At 40.9% G+C, this 20,760-nt stretch overlaps 1 protein-coding gene across 2 annotated transcripts in view; it reads left to right on the forward strand.

The window, feature by feature from the left end:
* strbp (spermatid perinuclear RNA binding protein) overlaps positions 1-20,760 on the forward strand; it is a 107,613-nt gene that overhangs the window by 18,148 nt on the left and 68,705 nt on the right. For both annotated transcript variants that reach the window (XM_078286928.1, XM_078286929.1), the window contains exon 2: positions 15,999-16,114. The gene's annotated coding sequence lies outside the window, so the exon portion shown is untranslated. The remainder of the gene's footprint in view (positions 1-15,998; positions 16,115-20,760) is intronic.

Here is a 20,760-nt window from a genome sequence, read left to right on the forward strand (position 1 = left end):
TGCTAGACAAGTTGAGACAAGCAGCATGGATGGGAAGGAAGCAGATAGTGAGGAGAGAAATGGAAGAGTTGCTGAAAGATCAAGACAAGGGTGACTGGAGTTAATGGTGAGTGAATGAGAACCATAAAGATTTTGAAAGAGAGGAAGAGGGGGAGGGGATGAGGAGGGTGTGCGGAAAAGGAAAGTTGTGCAAGGCAGGGATGTGATCAGGAGCATGGAAAAAGGCATGTAGCAACAGATAATGCAATAACTTGTAAAGATGTAATAAAAATGTTAATGTAGGCCTAATAAATTGCCATATAATGTAATGCATCACATTAATTTTATTACATTAATCTGGAAATTTATTACATTACCAAGTTTTATTACATCTGCAACCCATTTAGGGGGACATTTGATTACATTTTGACAAGTTGTTGCATTATCCACCACTTATTACATTATCAATTGTTACAAGGCAAGAAAACAGTAATGTCCGATTAGAAATGAAGGGAAGTTTTAAGTCCAAAAAGACAAAGAAAAAGAAAAGAAAATTGAGAGAGAGAGGGGGAAAACAAAAAATAGCAGGAAAGAGGACAATAGGGATTGTGTGAAGAATGGAAAATGGGAGGAGAGAATGGGAGAAAGAGGGGCAAGCTTAGGTGATTAGCTTAGGAGGCTATATTAGGGGAGGAAGGAAAGGGTGGTAAACAAAGGAAGAGAACCAGAGGAGGATGAGGGGAGAGGAGATGAAAGGAAGCAAGTGGAGGGGGGTCTGACTGGACCTCTGCCTGACAGCCTGTGGTGTATGGATGGATATATGGATGGTTCAATGGGTGGATGAATGGGTGGATAGATTGGTGCCTGCATGGATATATGGCTGCCTGGATGGATGAGTGGATGGATAGATCAGTGGTTCTCAACCTGTGAGTCGGGACTTCCCAGGGGGTTGTGAGATAATTTATTTGGGTCGCAAGATGATTTATGGGACAGGAAAAAAAACACATTTCTACTATCAAATGTATTATCCTGTCTATTTTTTCCAGATTTTTTGCAAATTGTAGCTTTTTTCTTGTGAAATTCTTAATAGTTTTCAACCTCTAGGCCTCTGATAATCAAATAAAACAACCTGAAAAGGGACAATCATTGTTCACTTCTCTGCATATGCAGCTTGTGCCAGGGGGTCACGAGTAGGCAACACTTTGTTTTAAGGCGTCACTAGCCAAAAAGGTTGAGAACCACTGGGATAGATGGATGTACAAATGGATAGAATGACTATCTAATGGAGAGAGAGGAGTCGGAGAGAGAAGACTCTCTGCCTTAACAGCCTGGGGTGAAGAGAGACTGACTTCTGTTTCACATTGATACCACTGACTGCCCTCAAATACTTTCTGACACACACACACACACACACACACACACACACACACACACACACACACATGCACACGAACACAAACAAGCATATGCTCCCGAATATACTCACACCTCATGCATACAGGCTCTCTGTCTCTGTCTCCCTCTCTCTCTTTCTCTCTCTCTCTCTCTCTGGGAATTCTCTGACCCAGTTTGCTCCTCCACCAGGCAGCAGCAGAGTTATTTTTACATATTAACAAGAGACAATAGTTTGTCCTTTGCTCGTCCTCCCCTCATCATCTTCCTCCCTCTTTTCTCCATCTTAGCTACTCTCATCCTCTCTACTCTTCTCTCCTCCCCTTCTTTTGCTTCTTTCCTCCTTCCTATCCCTGTCTCCCTTTGCTTTCATCCTCCATCTTCCTTTAGGGATGTGAAGATTCATTCAGCTCACGGTTCAGTTTGGTACATGATACTGTGTTCACGGTTTGATTTTACGATATTTTGAGCGAAATCTGAATGAAGACAATGTAGACTGAAAAAATCGCTTTTGATTTATTTCTGAGGGAAAACAAACCATAAATGAGGTGACTACAAGTTAATTGCAGTTAAATTGTAAACTTTTTAAGACATTTTTAATGCCAGTTCAAATACGATTTAAGACCAGTTTCATCCAAAAATTAACGTGAAGAGTAAAACATTAAATAAAAGTATACTGTAAATCTGTGCAACCAGGTAAATTTCTCATGAGAAAAGTAGTGCAAAGAGAAACAGATATGTTTTTAAACCATAGTTAAGACTCAAACACAACATTTACCCATATACCTGCGACTGGATTTCTTTATTGTAATTTCTTTGTACATGTGCGTTGCTAGTGTTACCTGTAATACAAGGCTCTCTTACAATACTTGCAGACAGGGTTTGTCTTGTCAGTTGTCTTGTTATTGTTTACTATCTCAATTGGAGACAGTAAAGACATCAAAACTATGAAATAACACGAATGGAATTATGCAGTGACCAAAAAAGTGTTGAACAAATCAAACCTAACGTATATTTTAGATTCTTTAAAGTAGCCACCCTTTGTCTTGATGGAAATGCAAAAGCTCTGGAAAGAAATTCATATGGCCTTTAGATCAAAATGGCTTTAAGATAATGAAAAACATAGTACATTCAATCAGGTGTGTCCAAACTTTTGACTGGTAGTGTATCCACACTAATACAATCAACAATAGTAAGAAATATCTGCTATAGTTTGTTTACATTTAATTTTAAATTCAGAAATATAAATTATTTTGGATCTGCTTTGATGCTTTCAAGCTGAAGCATCGAAACCCTGTTCTTCCGCTTCTTACGATATGATGTGAATACGACATAAAACGGCCACCAAAAGTTAACAAGGAAGTGTGTGAGTAATGCTAAAAAAGTATCAAATGGACTATTATAACTGAAACGTCATGATAATCAATCACGTGTTCTGATTGAACATGTAACTGCAGTGTGAGTGTTACTGTGTTTTAATCGCTTTTTGGGTTTGACTGTTTGAGCTTGATTTGGCCCTTGAGTGTGTATTCGAGAGCAAAAACTAGGGAAATAAGGCCAGGATGAAAATAAATGGAATTATCCTTGAATATTTGATGGAGCGTTCTCAATTTTAGCTGAGCTTACAGGAAGTGTGATGACCCAAGCTAAAACTTGCTAGCCTTGCGCTCTCTAGTGTTCAAACAATTCAAAAAAGAATAAACCATTCAGAATGTAGCCTAATTTCCTAGATAGTAGACCGCAGTTGAAATCGCAAACAATTTTTAAACTCCATGATGATATCGTCAGATTTTTGTAGCGCAAAATTTCTTTACTTCCCTATCTTCCTTCTCTCCCTCCCCCTCCTCCTCCTCCTTGCCATTCTTTTTTTCTTCGTTCCATCTGCATATCCTTCCCTTTTCTCTTTCATCTCCCCTCTTTTTCTTTAATGTCCTTCCCTGATCTTTCTCTACTCATCTTTGCTCTTTCCGTTCCTTCCCTCATCCCTTTTCCCTCCCTTTCATCCCTCTCCTCTCCTCTCCTCTCCTCTCCTCTCCTCTCCTCTCTCTCCTTGCTGCTCTCCAAAGAGTTACGGGACAGAGAGTGGTTGCAGGTGTAGACAGGTCATCTATTCGCCTCCTAATGATGATGGATGGGAGGAGTGGAGAGGGAGAGAGAGAGAATAGAGAGAAAGTGGAGCGATGGGGGGAGATAAAGAAATAGCAGAGTAAGAGAAGGCTGTGTTTATATTTGTCTGCTGGCTGGCAGATGGTGGGAGTTTTACTGATATGTTGATCCTCAAGTGTTTATATCACTCTTGTCATCTACCTGCTAGAAAATGCACACACACACACACACACAGATACACACGCACGCATACACGCACACACACACAGATACACACGCACGCACACACACACGCACACATACACACACACACCTATGCATGCACACACACGTACACCTGTGTGGGGTGCCTGCAAGGTGACACATGGTGCAACGCATCGACAAGCACACACACACACACACACACACAGCTCCATCTCTGTCAGCTCCTGCTTTCCTGTCCTGTTTACAGAAGCAGCAGAAGGCTGGGGCAGCCTCTGGGGACCTCTCTCTCTCTCTCTCTCTCTCTCTCTCTCTCTCTCTCTCTCTCTCTCTCTCTCACACACACACACTCATTCTTGCTGTTTCTCTCTCTCTTTCTCTCTCGCCCTCCCTCCCTCTCTCTCACCCTTTCTTATCCTTTCTCTCTCTCTCTCACTCGCTCATTCTCGCTGTTTCTCTCCTCTTCGGCTCACAACAGCTTTACAGGCGAAGCCTAACTGAGCTGTGCTGTGCTCTGTTGCTGTGGTTTAGTGGTATAATGAATTTTCTGGGACTTGTATTTGCATCATCTCCCTGGACATAACTCTAGAGGAAAAGGCATTATTTGTTTTGTAAACAGTAGAACACCCATGATACTGTGGGGAATTATAAAAAATAGCCAAACACATACTCAAAGAGGTGCAGACTATCGCCAATGAAAAACTTTAGATAACTATATAGAAACTATATATTTGCGGAGATAACATCCTTATCAAAGAGAGATTGAATGAAGTGGAGATATACAGAGTTTTTCCTGATCCCAGAAGCTGGTTGAATGAAAACAACTCTTTAGCCATTGATATCTGAGAATGCTATTCTTGATACATGGAGTACAGGGAGCAAAGTCATATTCATCCCCGACAAGAGAAGTCAGGATGCTTCTCTTTGGACATGTTGCCAACACTGACATGTTTGGGGTCATGACCGATGGCACCCACCGCCATTACCATTATTTTCTCATAGACTCCCCTCTCAGCACGGCTCACCTCTCTTCTGCCTCACACCTTCCCGTCTCTGTCTGGGCAATGCATGTGTGAATATAAGGTTGACAGATATGAAGTGTTGAGACCCCATCTGGTGGGGTTACAAGCCGGTACAAACACACATGCACTTACGCACACACAGGCACAGTGGTAAAGTCTCACCCTTCCCAAAGTACAGACAAGGAGGCAGGCTGTAGCTATGGCAACCTAGAGAGAAGGGGAATAATTGGGCATGGCTTGGATTTTGTTAAGAGCTATGAAGCCTAGGGTGAGACTTAGTCACATCCCTGTTTTGTGCATATGTGCTCATGTGTGCGCGGAGTGTGGGTGAGGGGAACACAAAAAGTCAAAATTCTCTTCCTTATTCCCCTCTCTGTCTGTCTCTCTTTTTCAGGTTCTGTGTGAGTGCTCTGTCAGTTCTCAGGCTGATATGATAGATGGGAGTGTGGGGTGGGGGTGCGCAGAGTTAGCTCACTGCAGCATGGTCTATAAACCTGGAGAAAGACAGTGAATTACCTCCTTTGGTTGCTTACACTTGAATCCCTAATTGAATTAAATTAAACGCTTCACAAGAGAGATACAAAGCAGCCGCAGAGTAGCTGTGACATCTAGTAGAGCAAATAATAGCCTACTGTCTCACTCAAAGGCAGGCATATGTTCAGATTCTGCCTTTATAAACTTTTTTTATGTATTGCTTATCTGTCAGGATAGACGCAGGGAGGCGGGATTCTACAGTGGTTATCCCTAAACCAGTCTCCACTCTCAAAACATGACATGCCCACACAATGGGGATTAAACTTTTTAAATATTTATTTTCAAGAATTCCCTGTCAGAAAACGACTCACAAAACTATTGTACATTTGTCTAGCCACGACATCTATCTCTCTCTAAAGGGATTTAGATGAAGGTCTTTATGTTTTATATTATAATTTTTGCTATTATGATTAACCCATTCTATTTCTGTCTCAAAGTGAAATGAGAACTGGAAATGGCACACGTCTAAGTCTCTTGGGATTTGGGAGGTCTTTTCCATGTCCTCTCCTCAGCGTGTCGACTTTTATTGGTGGCTCAGCACAGAATGTCTTAGTGATGCCTCCCACGCCATATTAGTGTCAAAGGCACTCTGCAACACAATCTATAGGCTACTGTGCATGTTGCTGTGCATGTGTCTCTGTGTGTGTGTGTGTGTGTGTGTGTGTTTTCTGCCGCAGAAAGGGATAGTGTTTAAGCTAAATGTTTAGGCTCCCGTTCAGTACTGATTGTAATTTACGAGCGGTGATATAGGGGACCTACGCCTAGACACACGAGCGTGTGCACACATACAAGCCCCAGTTCCTGTAGCTGTATGGATAACATAGAGGGGGTCTTTGGCGACGTCTGAAACAGAGGTCTCTTTGTAGAGGTCAGTTCACACCCAAAGACTGGGGCTGGGTGAGTGTGTGTATGTGTGGATGCGTGCACGTGTGTGTGTAGTTCAGCATGGTGCCTGTGTGTTTCTTGTTCAGCTGTTTTTAGAGCCCCAGCTCAGTCTCAAACCCACCAACTTTGCTTGAATAAACTGTAGACTGAGAGAACTGAGATGGCTGACCGTGTACTCCAAGGAAAATTTCTGCAAAACAAAAAGTCACTGTACTAGATTTTTGCTTAGCACAGATGCCATTATCAAGTTTTTGTTTGTATTCCTGTTGCAGAAAAAATGGGGAGAGGAGCCCTTTGATCGATAGTTGAAAGATACAACACTGAAACAGCATTACATTGTCTTCCTTTCGAAGTAGAAAACGTTCTCTTTCTAATTGGGCCTGGGGCCTTTGGAGAATTTTTGGGTTTTAGTCCAAACCCAACATAAAAGCTATGTTTGTGTGTGTGTTTGTCAACAGTGATGGCCTTTGTAGAAATCCCCCATCATGCTTCTTGCATCGAACCTGCATTAGCACTGCAGTGGGTCCTAGTCATTTTCAGCCTATTCGGTTTTGTGATGTGGAGTAGAATATAATTGGTGGTATATTGTGGAACCCAAAGCTTATGACTCAATTAAACTGGTCATCAGATCATGCCTTGTGCCTTTTGACAGCGCTCAATTTGATTTCTCTGAACAGTTCCTCTTGGGGATGAAGCAATAGATTCAGCAGTAAAGTAATCCATAATGGCTGTATCTGTAGGCTAAGCATAAATGGCTTTTATTGTTGAGGGGAAGAAAACAAAGCTTAGTGTCACTCTAGGTGCCCTGTCCCATAGGAATGAAGAACAACAGGCTGAGCTTGGAAACTCCCCGGCACCTCCTACTGTATCTCTCATTTCCCTTCTATTCTCTCATTCATTCTGCCCTTTCAGACCGAATAAAATGTAGCTAATCTGATCATTTTTTCTGCCCCATGATACGTATTGTTACATTTTTGTATTGCGATATATTGAATTTAGATATATCGTACCAACCGTATTATTTTCTCATCCTCTCTCACTACTGAATTCTGCAGCCTGTTGTGGCTCTGGGAGGTATACAAAACACAGAATTGATCGATATCTTTTTTCCATACGATTTGTCTTGTTCGGTCTCCCCCTAACCCCTTCACCTATGCTTAATCCCTCCATCTCCTTCTCATCCACATAGCCATATTGTCTCTCCACCTATCCACCCCCCCCCCCCCCCCCCCCCCACCCTCAACCCACTTTTCCCTTCACCCTCTAGTCATTTCCTGATTGGAATTCCGAAGCCGAGCCTGAATCACTAGAGATCTATGGTCTCACCCGTCTCATACTGAGGAAATATGGAGACAGAGAACCAATTCCAGGCTTCCTCCACTGTGTATGTGTGTGTGTATATATGTGTGTGTGTGCGTGTATAGAGAGGGCTTTTTTCTGCGCAATATTTGTGGATGTGTGTGTCTTTTTTTACGTGGTTTAAATTGTTACCACCCTCTGTTTATCTGCACTTTGGGGTTGGGGAATGTAGAGTATGTAGCACACGCACTCTCTGTGGTCTGTAGGTCTTGTTTGAAAAGCATTCGGCCAGGAATCCCACTGTATGTAGTGTGATACACACTAATCAGATGTGTGTATGCAAGAGCATCACTGTAATGAAAATGATTTATGGTGGGGATTATCTGGATTAGGATTACATGTGATTTTTATTTTTTATGGAGAATGAGGTTAGGGATACTTTGTCACAACATCATAATTACTATTAAAGTGTATCAATATTAAGTAGGGATGGACTTTTTTTTGTTGTTTTTTTCGTAAATTGAAGGTGAAATAAATTTTGAGTTGAATCAAATAGTCAAAATTATGCTTTTTATCCATAGGCATACTGTTGTTTCACAATGTGATGAAGTTATATGCTCCCCATAACAGTTCCATCTGAATTAGGCTAATAGCTGAAGAAAATCTCAATGAAAATTAGGCCTACACTAATAGCTGTGATCAGATTCAACAATCACAACCTTAGCTTACTATGTTTTAGCCTGTTTGTCTTGTAAAGGAAAACAAGCATATCCTGGGGCAGGTGTGTAAGGAAGTCTACCATTTACCGCACACACTCAGTGGGCACAGAGGTGGCAACAAGGTACTTTTTTTAGTAAGGACACAGGTCTCTTGAAACTGATTCGTTCTTCTGCCACCTTTGGAGTGCATTGTGGTTGGGTGGGATGCATGGGTTGTTCAAGTATAATTTATCTCATAATGCATCAGTAGCGCAGTAGTCCTCCACAAAAACAGTGTTAATAGATTGCTGTGGCGCTTTCGAGGTGGAGCTCTTCATCATTCATACCAGCTTCCAGAGTCTCAACAGCAGCTACACCGCTTCATTGACCCTGTCATACAAATCAGTTGCTAACTAAATGACTGCACCACACCACCATGTGTTTCATGTTTTACTGTTTTACCGATTCTGATAGCAGAGCTATTGTCTGCAATGTAGATATTGATATTGGAATAGGCTCTACATGGTCGTGCACAATGCTCACCAGTTTGTACAAGCCAGTTCTTACACTTCTTGCCTATACACTCTCCCCATAAATTTCCATTTACAAACTTATCCGTGCATCACCACAGAATTGGGGTGTTGGGGAGTTGGTGATTTAAATGACAGCATTAAAAAGTTTTGCCAATACAAATTGGTTAGTGTTGTACATAGCTGGTTAAACTGCTAATATTAAATCATTCATTCATCAAATGCCTCACTGTAGGGCTGACATGGACAACCATGTCAGTGTTTTGAGTCATAACCTCACTCTGAAGACTCTGGTATTCTTCGTGAGAAATAAGGATTTGAAAATGGTGACTAAATCAGAAATAATGTCTCTTTTTGCTTCCAACATCCATCCCTCTTACCTGCTCCCACTTCATAAAATACATTATTACCGGCTGTAGTCCCCTGCTGCTGTTTTGGTCTTGTTGAGGATTACATCACCACACATTCCACTGTGAGGGCTTGGGCTGATGAAACGGGTCCTTGATCAGGACTTCTTTGAGCGATGCACATTGCACCGAAGACAAAGACAATTGTGAAGGCTGCTCTGTTGGATACGTCTGACCTGCACTCATGGGAATCCAAAGATAATACTCATACTAAAATATCTGAGGGTTGAAGGATCTTAAAATGTATCCCACATATTCAAGTGCCTCAGTGTCCTCAAAAGCACTGGATGAGAATGTTCCAATTAAAATGAATGCTTGTGGAAATGAATAGTTTTAATGGTGGGGATGACTCATAGCGTTGGAGTGTGCTTAGCTTCATACAGGAGATAGAGATTGCTTGGTCACGTTTTAATCATTAGACGCTGGGTCTCCTGCTGCATATGGACCAGCAAGCACAACGCTGGCCTTTGTAGGTAGACAGACAGAGGGACGTAAAGGCAGATAGACAGACTGACTGAGTGATGGACAGGCTGGTGTGTGTGTGTGTGTGCGTTGAAGCGTGTGTATGTGTGCGTGTTGGGGCAGTATGTCAATTTGTGTGTGCCCAAATGGGTGTTTTGTGCAGATTTACAATTTTGTGTTCCATGTGTGCATGGATTTGTTTTTGGTGACATTTCACCCAACTTCTCTCATTAACAAATGTCTAGCAATCAGTGACTAACCATCTCTACTTCCATAATTGCTGTCATTTTAATGTGAAGATTCAAGGAGCCACTGCAGTTGGCCTTGCTGCTTGGTCTTGTAGGTTGTGTTTTATGTATTGAATCAGGCCCTTATGCCAGCTAGCAGAATGCATCCAACAAAACAGGCGTATTGTGATGGGTTTGTTTATGCTTCATTGCACCATCGCTTCCAAGAAACCTAGCGTCTTATTTCTCATTGTCAGTGATGCTGTACAAATACGATGTGAAGGACTGGAAAATGAAATATTGCTGTTAAGTAACGGTTTATTTTTCTTTAATATGAATCATTCTGTGTAAGAAATTGAATGAAGAGTTTTAAATCATGCCTCGGTCATTGGAGACAGCGACAGCGTGTCTTTATTCAGCCAATAGACGGGTTCTGCTACAGTATATCGAAAAGAAAGGTGAACCAGTGCCTTGATGTTATTTGGTTCTCCATCTTAAGTAGTCGCAGCGTGCCTGTTAGAGGTGTGAAAAATTATTTACAAGTCTAATCTACATGCCATGCTTCACCTCTGCCTAATGCTTCTTCCAGATTTTCTGTGACAAATAACTAGATAAAGAGATTAGCCGTTAGAATGACTGCTCTTCATTTCATTGGTAGTTTATAAGATAAACCTTATTTTCATTTTTGTATCTTTTGTTGCGGTATTCAAGCTTCTAAATTCAATGGCATAGTAATTAATTGCATTTTTGTTAGTAATCTGATTCATATGTCAATTCCATATTGAATATGCCGTACCATTAATCATATTTACAATATCAAACTCTGATTACTAAAATAGATTGCTGACTAAAATGCTTTAATGGAGATCCAGCTTATGCTTGAAAGATTGATTTTGTGTCTGTTGTTTGTGTCTGTTCTGTTGTGTAATTTCTGTGTGTCTGTGTAGTTTATTTTGCTGTGTTTGTGGCTTTAGTTTGGCCTGCACTCTAGGCACTTATGAAAAAGAAAGCCTAGTTACTTTTCTTGCTTGTATTGTAACTTGTATGAAAGAAGATATAATGTGAAAAAGATAACTAAGGCTTGCCCTTGCTCTATTTAATTTGCAATGCTTGCCATGCTGTTCAGCTTTTTAATGACCCAAATATCCCTATTTGGATGTACCAGAGGTAGTTTTGTGTCGCTGTCTACGACGCAAAAACCTTTTTAGTTATTGAATATAAATAAAGATATTCATTCTTTGTAATGATTACTATGTTAAATATAGGAAAGGGGGTGAGTTTGAATCAAGATTCACTGGGAACATAGATGTATTTCTGGAGACACATTCTTTGGGTAGTTTCAGTTCTTATATCCTCAGAATCCTACAGTATTAGCATTGTGCTATATTAATATCAATATAGTTCTGTATTAGCTAGTGATATTAAGAGCTTGTCTTGTAATTTGAGACTAATTTGGAGTTTTCATGCTGCAAAGAGGACAATAAAGTTTTCTGATCTTATGCAGCCTCTGGTTCAGTGCAATGTTTGTATTGACTGGAGAACTGGAGTTCAACCCTCTGCCTCTATCGAAAATAGAGCTGTCCTTCACCACCTCCTACAGCTTCTCCCTCCTCCTCATTTGTTCATGTTCAGCCCTCCCTGGTCACACCTTGTTGGCCTGCTGTCCAACAAAAAGAACAACTGAACAAACAAGTAAAGGGTGTTTTTACATTACATTAAAGACTGCCAAGACCCTCTCATTTCATTTTCACATGTCTGATCTAATAATATCACATATCTGGATGAGATGGTGTTTACTCCTGGCATCAAGCTGAGAACTAGGTTGAAACTATGCCCAACGTTTGAGCTGGAAGAGAACAATAGTTATCTATCAAAATAAAGCAAAGACCCTCCTAAATGAGGGATATTAAATAGAAAGCAACTGTGGTATAATGAAATGGAATGTGTCAGACATGGCCTACAAAGTATTCAAATGCATTTAAATGCTTAGGGAGAACCATAAAGAACATATCTTTAAGGCCCTGACACACCAGGCCGACGGTCGGCCGTCGAGCAATGTCGGGCCGTCGGTAAGCGTCGGTGTCCCTAGTTTTTGCGGTGTGTCCCGCACCGTCGGCACTAGTCGGACCCTGTCGGCGTCTTTTCGGCCGATTGAGCATGTTGAATCGGCGTCGGAGCCGTCGGTGAGAGAGATCACTCTGATTGGTAGTTCGTGTTTTGCCTCTGGATGATTGGACTGATAAATTCCTTCAACATGTGGAACTGAACAGGAAAGAGCCGAGCGAAATTTTTAAAATCGGAGGTTTCATTTATCTCCAGCTCTCGACACAGGTTCGGGAAAGCCCCTTGAGCCTGTCGCTGGAGTAACGTTATTCATGATTTCACCCATTTAGTGCGGCTTCTCCTTATTTTTCGCCTCCGCCTTCTTCCTTTCTTCTTCCACGACCAAAAGACCAAGGGCTGACAACGGCAGTGCCATTTGCAACTTCTTATCAGACATAAGGTATGGAGAGTTATTTCCCCTCACGCAGGCGCAGAACGTACGTGCTAGTTGGCCGTCGGGTGTAGTCTTTGTGGTGTGTTCAAGTGCAACTTTTTGGACCAGACGCAGGCGACGTGAGGCGACGCAACAGTCGGCCTTCGTCGCCGCTGGTTCTTTGAAGTCGGTTTGGTGTGTCAGGGCCTTAAGAGCTTAAGTCAAGATTTACCTTATCATAAGTTGCTGGTGATGCTACCACTTGTTATGATGTTCAAGTCCCCGACAAGTCAAATCCAGCACATATCAAGTAGCCTAATTCCAGAAACTATTTCAAATATGTTTTTCATGTTCTGCTACAGGCATTGTGGTTGGTCGCTGATGAGCTTGACTCACAAGGAGCTTCCTGTTTGGCTGCTGCTGGACTGGAAGATTTTGTGTGTGTGTGTGTGTGTGTGTGTGTGTATATATGTGGTGCGCGCCAACTGCTGTGCACTTGTAGGTGTGCTGTTGTATGTGTGTCTGCATTGTGACTAGAATGGGGATCAGAATGTGACTGGGAACCAGTTTGTCTTGCAGCACTGTCAGACTGCATCCATCACACCAACCAACACCCACCTCAGTTATGTACCAAGCAACCAAACAAAACATCTCTATTATGCAAGGTGTGACCTCCTCAACTCTTAAGAGCAACACAGTAAATATATTTGTTCTGCTTTGATTTTATGGCAGTTTGTGTGCGTGTTATGTTTGTAGGAGGTTACACCGCCTTTCTTTTGTTGTATCTGGTTTGTCAAGATCAGCGCAGCTCCACAGACTTCTCTACACAGTGAGGGACATGTGACCAATCGATTTCACAATATCACAGAGCACCCCTTCTTATCCCGAGAAAGGAGTTTTATCTTTATGTCTTTATTTATTAATGTATTTATTTATTGATTTGCTTTAGGGTAGTACTTTATTCATTGTAATAGATCTGGTCTGTCAGGGTTATTGCTCTTTCTCAGAGTTCTACAGGAATCTCTAAACTCTACTCATAAATACTGGGCAAAGCAGATCATTTGATATCGGTTTAATATATTCTTTTCCCTGTAGCCCAGTAATCAGGGTTGTTCTTATTGATTTAGTAAGAATTAGCCCCAGCAACATTATTTAATGACTGCAGCTGACTGATCAATGGATAGAGCTAGAGGGTGTTTTAACTGATGGGAGAAAGAATGGCTTTGTGAAACAACCACAACCTAACTATACTTATGTATGGAAGTATGATAAAACCCAAAAATTAGAAATGAGAAGAGTGCATTACAGGGAAGCCAGCAGTTCTTAAGCTTTTTCATGCTAGGACCCCAAATTTGTTCTTGCCCCAATGTTGTGAAAATAGGGTTAGTCATTTGGGGATCCACCAGAAACGGGTCCACAATCCCTTCTGGGTCTTCACTGACACTTCCCTCCATCCATCTGTCATTTCGTCATGATTTTGAGATCTGATTTCTTTAGATTATATTTTATGAGACCACATCGCTGTACATTCACACTTGGCGTGAAAATGGCTGCTTTCCCTCTCCATATATACTGTATCTACACATATCTTGTATGTGCAATGTGGCTGGATTGTGTCCAGACTATGTAGAATTCTGACCACAGTTTGAGCCTGACCATTTCCATGTCTGGTTTTGAAGATCTGATAATGATGTGTGAGCAAAATCAGATTTTTGTGCGTGAATACCTGCCACTTAATGTGATGGGCATGATCGGATGATAAGTCACATTGAAGTGACCATAACAATAGCCATGGTTTAAGAAACACTGATCTGAGGCCAAGACAAGGCGCATACGTATAAACACCCAGGTGGTTGCGAACTAATTCATGAAGCTCACTTAAATCAAACCTAGAAACACAGTAAATAGTGTATGTACGTCCCAAATACTACTTTATCTCCATATCAAGATATGAACAAAATGCTCCAAGGTAAAATAATATACATACTGAGGCTTTACTTGTCTGAAACTGGATCTTTGTCCAGGGAAGTTATTCTTTTTTCCTTTGTTCAAAGCTAAACACCTATGCATGATGAGATGATTTATTGATCATTTATCATATTGATCATGGAGGCATACAAATGAGGTAAAATGTTCTGTTGTACCAGAGAGCACTGGGATGAGGTTAGTGAATTCATGCTGTAGTGAAAGCACACAGCTGGGCAGTTTGTGGTCGGTTGACTGTGTGTGCGCTGTCAGTCTGCCTCTGTCTTTACCCTTTCCACAGATAGTCTTCAGATCTAATGTGAACTTATCAGTTGCCGTCCCTCCTTTCCTTCTCTTGTTTCATTCTTTTCTCCTCATCCTTCCTTTCCATTCTCTCTCCTCCCCCTTGTCCCACTGTCTTTCCAACCCTTCTCCCCCTTCGTTTTCCACTTCACACCTGGCCCTTGTTTTCTCACTTTTACTCTGTCCCTCTCTGTCATCATCATTACTTTCTGGAGAAGTGAGTGGGACAGGAGAGGAGAACAGAATAGAACAATGGGGGTCTGCGGTGTGCATCAGTAAATCAGTCATTCTGCGTTGCAAATTAATTTCTCCATCGCACAGAGATTAAAGATGTGCTTATCGGTGTGCCTAATGGAGGTCTCAGTCTTTCAACCTCTCTCCTCTTTCTCTCTCCCCCACCCTGTCTCTCCCCCTCTCTTGCCTAGAAAACAATTTCTTAGTCTTCTGCTAGGTGGCAATGGAGTGTGTGTGTGTGTGTGTGTGTGTGTGTGTGTGTATGTAGGGCTGCATTTCCAAATCGCAAGAGGCTACAATTATTTTTGTCAGAAAAGGCGGGTGCTTACAATGGAGTCCTAAACATGGTATTCTGGTGCTGAGCCCAATTTCTAGGCTATAAATTAAATTGCACATTTATAAAAAATGTAATTCATTATTTCATTGTATTTAAACACAGCAAATATTAAGCAACAACGTCTCAGTTTTTTATTAAAAATGATTATTTTCTGCTGAAAAATATAAAGTATTGAAAATGTGTTCTCTTCACTGTATTGCAGTATATAGCACACTATTTATTTATCAAAATAATCCCAATATGATTATTTGTTAATATCGTACAGCCCTACTAAGGGTTAGGGTTAATGTGTATGTGTTTGTTTGTGTGTGTCTGTATTTGCACTTGTGAATTATGAACGAGTGACACATTGTGTTGTCTTACAGAGAGTTGTAATTCACATTAGCACAAACAGCCATTGAGGTTGATAGCCAATTCTCTGGAATGGTTTTGGTTGGAAGGCTATAATGACTCATTTAATCATACAGTAGAAGCATACTACTTTGAATTCATCACACTGGTCACTGATGGCATTATAATGAACTCTGTGTCTTTGTGTCAGTATTTCTGTGAATTCTGTATCTGTGTGTATCTTGTGTATGTCTAAAACAGAGGAAGAAAATTATACATGGCATTCTCTTGAGGATGCTTTTAAATGTGCTACATATGTCCTATGGTAGTTTTATGTTTATAAGTAGGCTGCTGTCTTCCGTAACAAGAAACAACATTGAGTTAGCAGTGGAAAGGTCTGATCTGTGTCATATTTAGGGTTTACGTAACCTTGTTTACTTGTAAACAAGGTTACGCAATAGGAATGTAATAAAAGACTATAACCATGTATCATATTTTTTTTCATTTCTGCCTTCGTTTCCATATCAGTATCCGCTGTTCAGTGTGTGGTTTCAACTCAAATGAACATGTCCCTCAAGTGTTGACTGACCTTTGAACTTCTGTTTTCTCAGGTACTGAACCCTGCCAGCCCTGACACTGTGACTCCAGACAGACAGACAGACTGACTGATAGACAGACACTGAAAAGAAGAGGACAGATAAACAAACAGATAGGAGGACAGTGGGAGGTGAGTGAAATGAATAAAGGAACACATCTCTTCCTATCTATCTATCTCTCTGTCTCTCTCTCTCTCTCTCTCTCTCTCTCTCTCTCTCTCTCTCTCTCTCTCTCTCTCCTCTCTGTCTGTCTGTCTGTCACTCAGTGAATGGGGCTGCTACAGACAGCGTGGCTCGTTGTTTGCAGAGCTGCCCAATCAGCCAGAAAATGACAGAAGCCCTGTAGCAGAGAGGTCAGTTCACACCCCTTCTGAGCCCATGAATGTGTGTGTGTGTGTGTTGTGTTTTCTGGTATCAGCCTGAGTTTATAAGGATAGAGTCAAGATTATTAATTTCTGCAGGCTGTGAAACATGTTTATACTCATCAGAAACAAATGAGTTTGGTGCTTTTTGTCAGCTTACAAGTCAGCACTACCATGCAAGGTGTGTATTTATCCTAATAAGGATTCTGCAATACTTTCTGTTAAACTCTCACAAGAAAGCCACCAAACCAGAGATAATTGTTTTATTTATTTATTTTTTTTATTTTTTTACAGCATTCTCGCTCAGAGAATGACAGAAAGATGAGAGAGAAGTCAAATGTCGAGAGCCATTTTCAGTTATTGCGAGTGCATGGAGTTTGTCTTTATCCACCACAGATAACCTTTTTTGTAACTGCGAACATCATACCACCAGTTTTCACTTGTTGAGAGAAAGGTTGTGCCCTATGCTCAAAGGAGAAAGGTAGTGTGTGTGGACAAGGCTTGAAGAAATGAAGATACACTTGCACACTATTAGACAAAGGGAATGTCAGCACAAAAGGCTTTCCAGTGCAAAAGAGTAATATGGAAATGTTCCAGTGCTTAAAAGCTGCATTAAGCGCAGAGCACAAACACAGAATGGGCACATGTAAAGTAACAGAAGGCACTGACTCTAATTGTCTCAAAGGTTTAAATCTGTTGGCTTTGGAAGAGTATTGGTGTGTTTGTGTATGTATGAAGCTGTATGGGTGTGTTTGTGTGTGTGTGTGAAGCAGTATTAGTGTGTTTGTGTGTGAAGCAGTATTGGTGTGCTTGTGCATGTGTGAAGCAGTATTTGTGTGTTTGTGTGTGTGTGTAGCAGAATTCTCTTCACCTCTCCTACTCTCCTATCCTTTTCTTTCAGCCTATTCCTTCTATCCATCTGCATTTAGCCCTGTCTGTCCATCCATCTATCATCTATCCCTCTGTCTGTCTGTCTGTCTGTCTACCTATCTGTTAGGGATGCACCGATCCGACTTTTTCAGTCCAGATACCGATACCGATAACTGGGCTTTGGGTATCGGCCGATACCGAGTACCGATCCGATACCAGTGTTTAATTAATAAGCTGTATGCCTCACTGTGTGGAAGAGACTGGGATCATTCTTTTATGTGTAAGGCAACATCAGGCTTGACTTAAACATTGCTTTCCTAACTTTGTAAAACAAAATGTAACAAATAAATACATAGATATAAATTTACTGAATTGTTATTTATTATTACAATAATAAATAATCGTGCACCAGCAACTTGGTAAAACATCTTCAAAATTAACAGGAATTACAATTCAAGTGTAATCCTTTTAAATGCAGCAACAAATTGGTCAGGAATTAAAATTCCAGTATAAAACAATACAACTGCATCAAATAAGAACAAAATTTAAACATTAAATCACAATTAAGTCACAAACTAGTGCAAACAAACTTGATAAATTAAATCACAATTCACACAAGTAGTATAAACAAGTAACTTGGTAAAAACAAAACATTCAAAATATGCAGAATAAATCTAAATTACTGAAATAACTCTGGCTTAACTGGTAATCTTGCTTTATGACTTTATCACGGAAAACACTTTAAATTAGTTTAAAATTAAATTTTAAACTAAAAATTGTTGTGGCAGGAAACAACGTTGGCCTACAGCCGAGTCCCCTTAAACCTGGGATTTATGAATGGAGTCTGGCTGGATGCGCCGATTGTATGATTGGTGGAAAACTACTTTACCTTGCAGGTTAAATGGCAGCCTGCTCGGCCGCGCGGTGACCTGGGAGAGGTTATACGTATAATCGAGACAAAGTATTCATACAGGTGTGTTTTTATCTACCGAGCATCAGCACCGACCCCCGGTCAGCTCACCCCGACCCCGGCTCTGTTATGAGGGCTCGGCGCCAGGTTAGCTTGTTAGCCTGGATGCTAGCTGCGGGAGGCTCTCACGAGGCTCCGTGGAGTTCCACGAGCGAGAACTCAGTACGCGAGACGCTGCGTGCGGCGGGCGGGATCCTCCGGAGCCGCCGGACTGGAGGAGCCCCCGAGGAGCCCCCAGACGGACTGGAGGAGCCCTTCAGACGGACTGGTGGAGCCGCCGGACGGACCGAAGCCAAAATGGCCGGGTCTACCGGCGCGCTGCTGACGCATGACGTAGTACGCGCACGTAGACGTAAACATAGAATTGAGTTGAATAGATCCCCATTGTCACCGATACCCTTCCTACTATCTGTCTGTCTGTCCATCTATCATCTATCCCAATGTCTGTTTGTCCATTCATTCATTCCATCCATTTTTTCATTCATCTATCATCAACCTGACTGTCCATCTATCCCTCTGTCTGTCTGTCTGTACATCTGTATGCCAATCATGTATGCCTCTCCATCCATCCATCATCTGCCATCATCTATCCATCTGTTTGTCTGTCCATCCGTCAATCCATCTATCCCGCTGTCAGTCTCTGTCCATCAGACCGTCTGTCTGTCCGTCCATCCATCCATCTATCAGTCCATCTATCCCGCTGTCTATCCTCTGTCATCCGTCCATCTGTAAATCCATCTATCCCACTGTCTCTGTCCATCAGTCCATCCACCATTCATCTGTCCATCCATCTGTACGGCCATCTATCCCGCTGTCCATCCCTCTGTCTATCTATCCATCTGTCAATCTGTCTATCCCGCTGTCTGTCCATCCATTCATTTCATCTATCGTCCACCCACTTGTCATCTATCCCTCTGTCCATCCATCTATCCTTTCACCCAGTTATCCATTCATCTAGCCATCCATCAGTCCATCCACCATTACATCTATCCTCTACTCATCCTTGCCTTTCACATTTGTCTGTCTGTCTGTTTTCCTTTCCATCTTTCATCTCCTTTGCTTTACCCCCAACACCTTGCAGAATTTTACACATTCTTTTTAACTGTGTGCTTGTTTATCTGTCTATCTAACCCTCTATCGATTAGGGCTGGGTTTTGCCAAGGACCTCATAATGCAATTTGATTTTGATACTATGGGTCACAAAACGATTCGATTTATTTTCATTATGGTTCGATACTTCACACAGCATTCAGTCATATATACAGTATATATAAATATAAATAGAATTGAAATTTGTAGTGAATTGATGTAAGCTATGCAGTGCATGTGGTATATGATTATGTGCAATATTGATATGGATTAGGAAGATTAGGAGGAGTGCTCTGGAGCAGCGAAATAACATGTACACATACACACTGAAATGCTCAACTGTCTGTGAGTTGAACTTAAATACGCACACTAGTAAACAGACTCGGACTTCTGTCAGATGTAATGACAGACTGTTGGAAAACGTCCAAGTGGTGTCTTGTTAGGTGCATTTGTAAATTTGTCATGTTACCACAGTATTTAATTAGGGCTGCAACTATCAAGGTTTTAATTTCAATTCTTACAATGAATAATCTGTAATCAAGAACACACTTTTATCAACATTTCACTGTGACAAAATTTATTAAAAAATATCTAAAGGTCACTTTTTTGACCAATACACGTGTTGCAAACAGTGTTAAAACAACAAGATCCTTGAGGAACTTTTGGAGGTTCTTCAATTTGAAACTGTGGAAGAACCTCTTAAGATGCTTTGAGGAACCTTCAAGAAAAGGTTCTTAGAAGAACCCGTTTTTAGGGTTACTTGAGGAACCTTTAGAACTTCTGCTGTAGTAATGAAAATAATAACATGAATAATAATATATAATAATAATAATAATAATTAATAATAATAATGCATGATGATGATGAAACAACAGCTGTCTTTAAGTAAGGTTTTATTTACATATATCAGATTTTTGAAAAGTTCAACAATAATGATTTTGAGGGTTGAGCATTTATAATTTGCAAAAATAAATAAATAGAAAGAAGAATAGAAAACTCAATAAATACAAAATATTACACAGGAATAAATACAATAAACATTATATAATGTCAATAAATCCATTAATCCAACAATTCAATACACAGGACTTGACTCAGAACTAGAGAGTGTGTGTGTGCTTGTGTGTGAGGGCTCATATATGAGGCTCACTTTTTTGTACTTGTTCCCATAAAAATATGTGCATGTACTCTGACTGACAATATAATGTCTCAAAATAATCACAGGCAGCTGACAAAATGGCTGTGAATCAATATCGGTATAATGTCAATACTCCATTTCTCACTTGCGACATTTAGAGCAAGAAATTTACCATTTTAATGACCCCTATTGGAACTTTATCATTTGACTTCATACCAACCATGCACTGCTGCATAAAAATTAGAGTCTTCCTTACATTCTCTGCATATCTAACTCCAAAGATTAAATAGATCCCCAGTAGGGCACCAACTCCCACTGAGATGTCATCTGGCTTCGCAATGTCATCTC

Source organism: Centroberyx gerrardi, chromosome 2, assembly GCF_048128805.1.
Source record: "Centroberyx gerrardi isolate f3 chromosome 2, fCenGer3.hap1.cur.20231027, whole genome shotgun sequence".
Taxonomy (NCBI): domain Eukaryota; kingdom Metazoa; phylum Chordata; class Actinopteri; order Beryciformes; family Berycidae; genus Centroberyx; species Centroberyx gerrardi.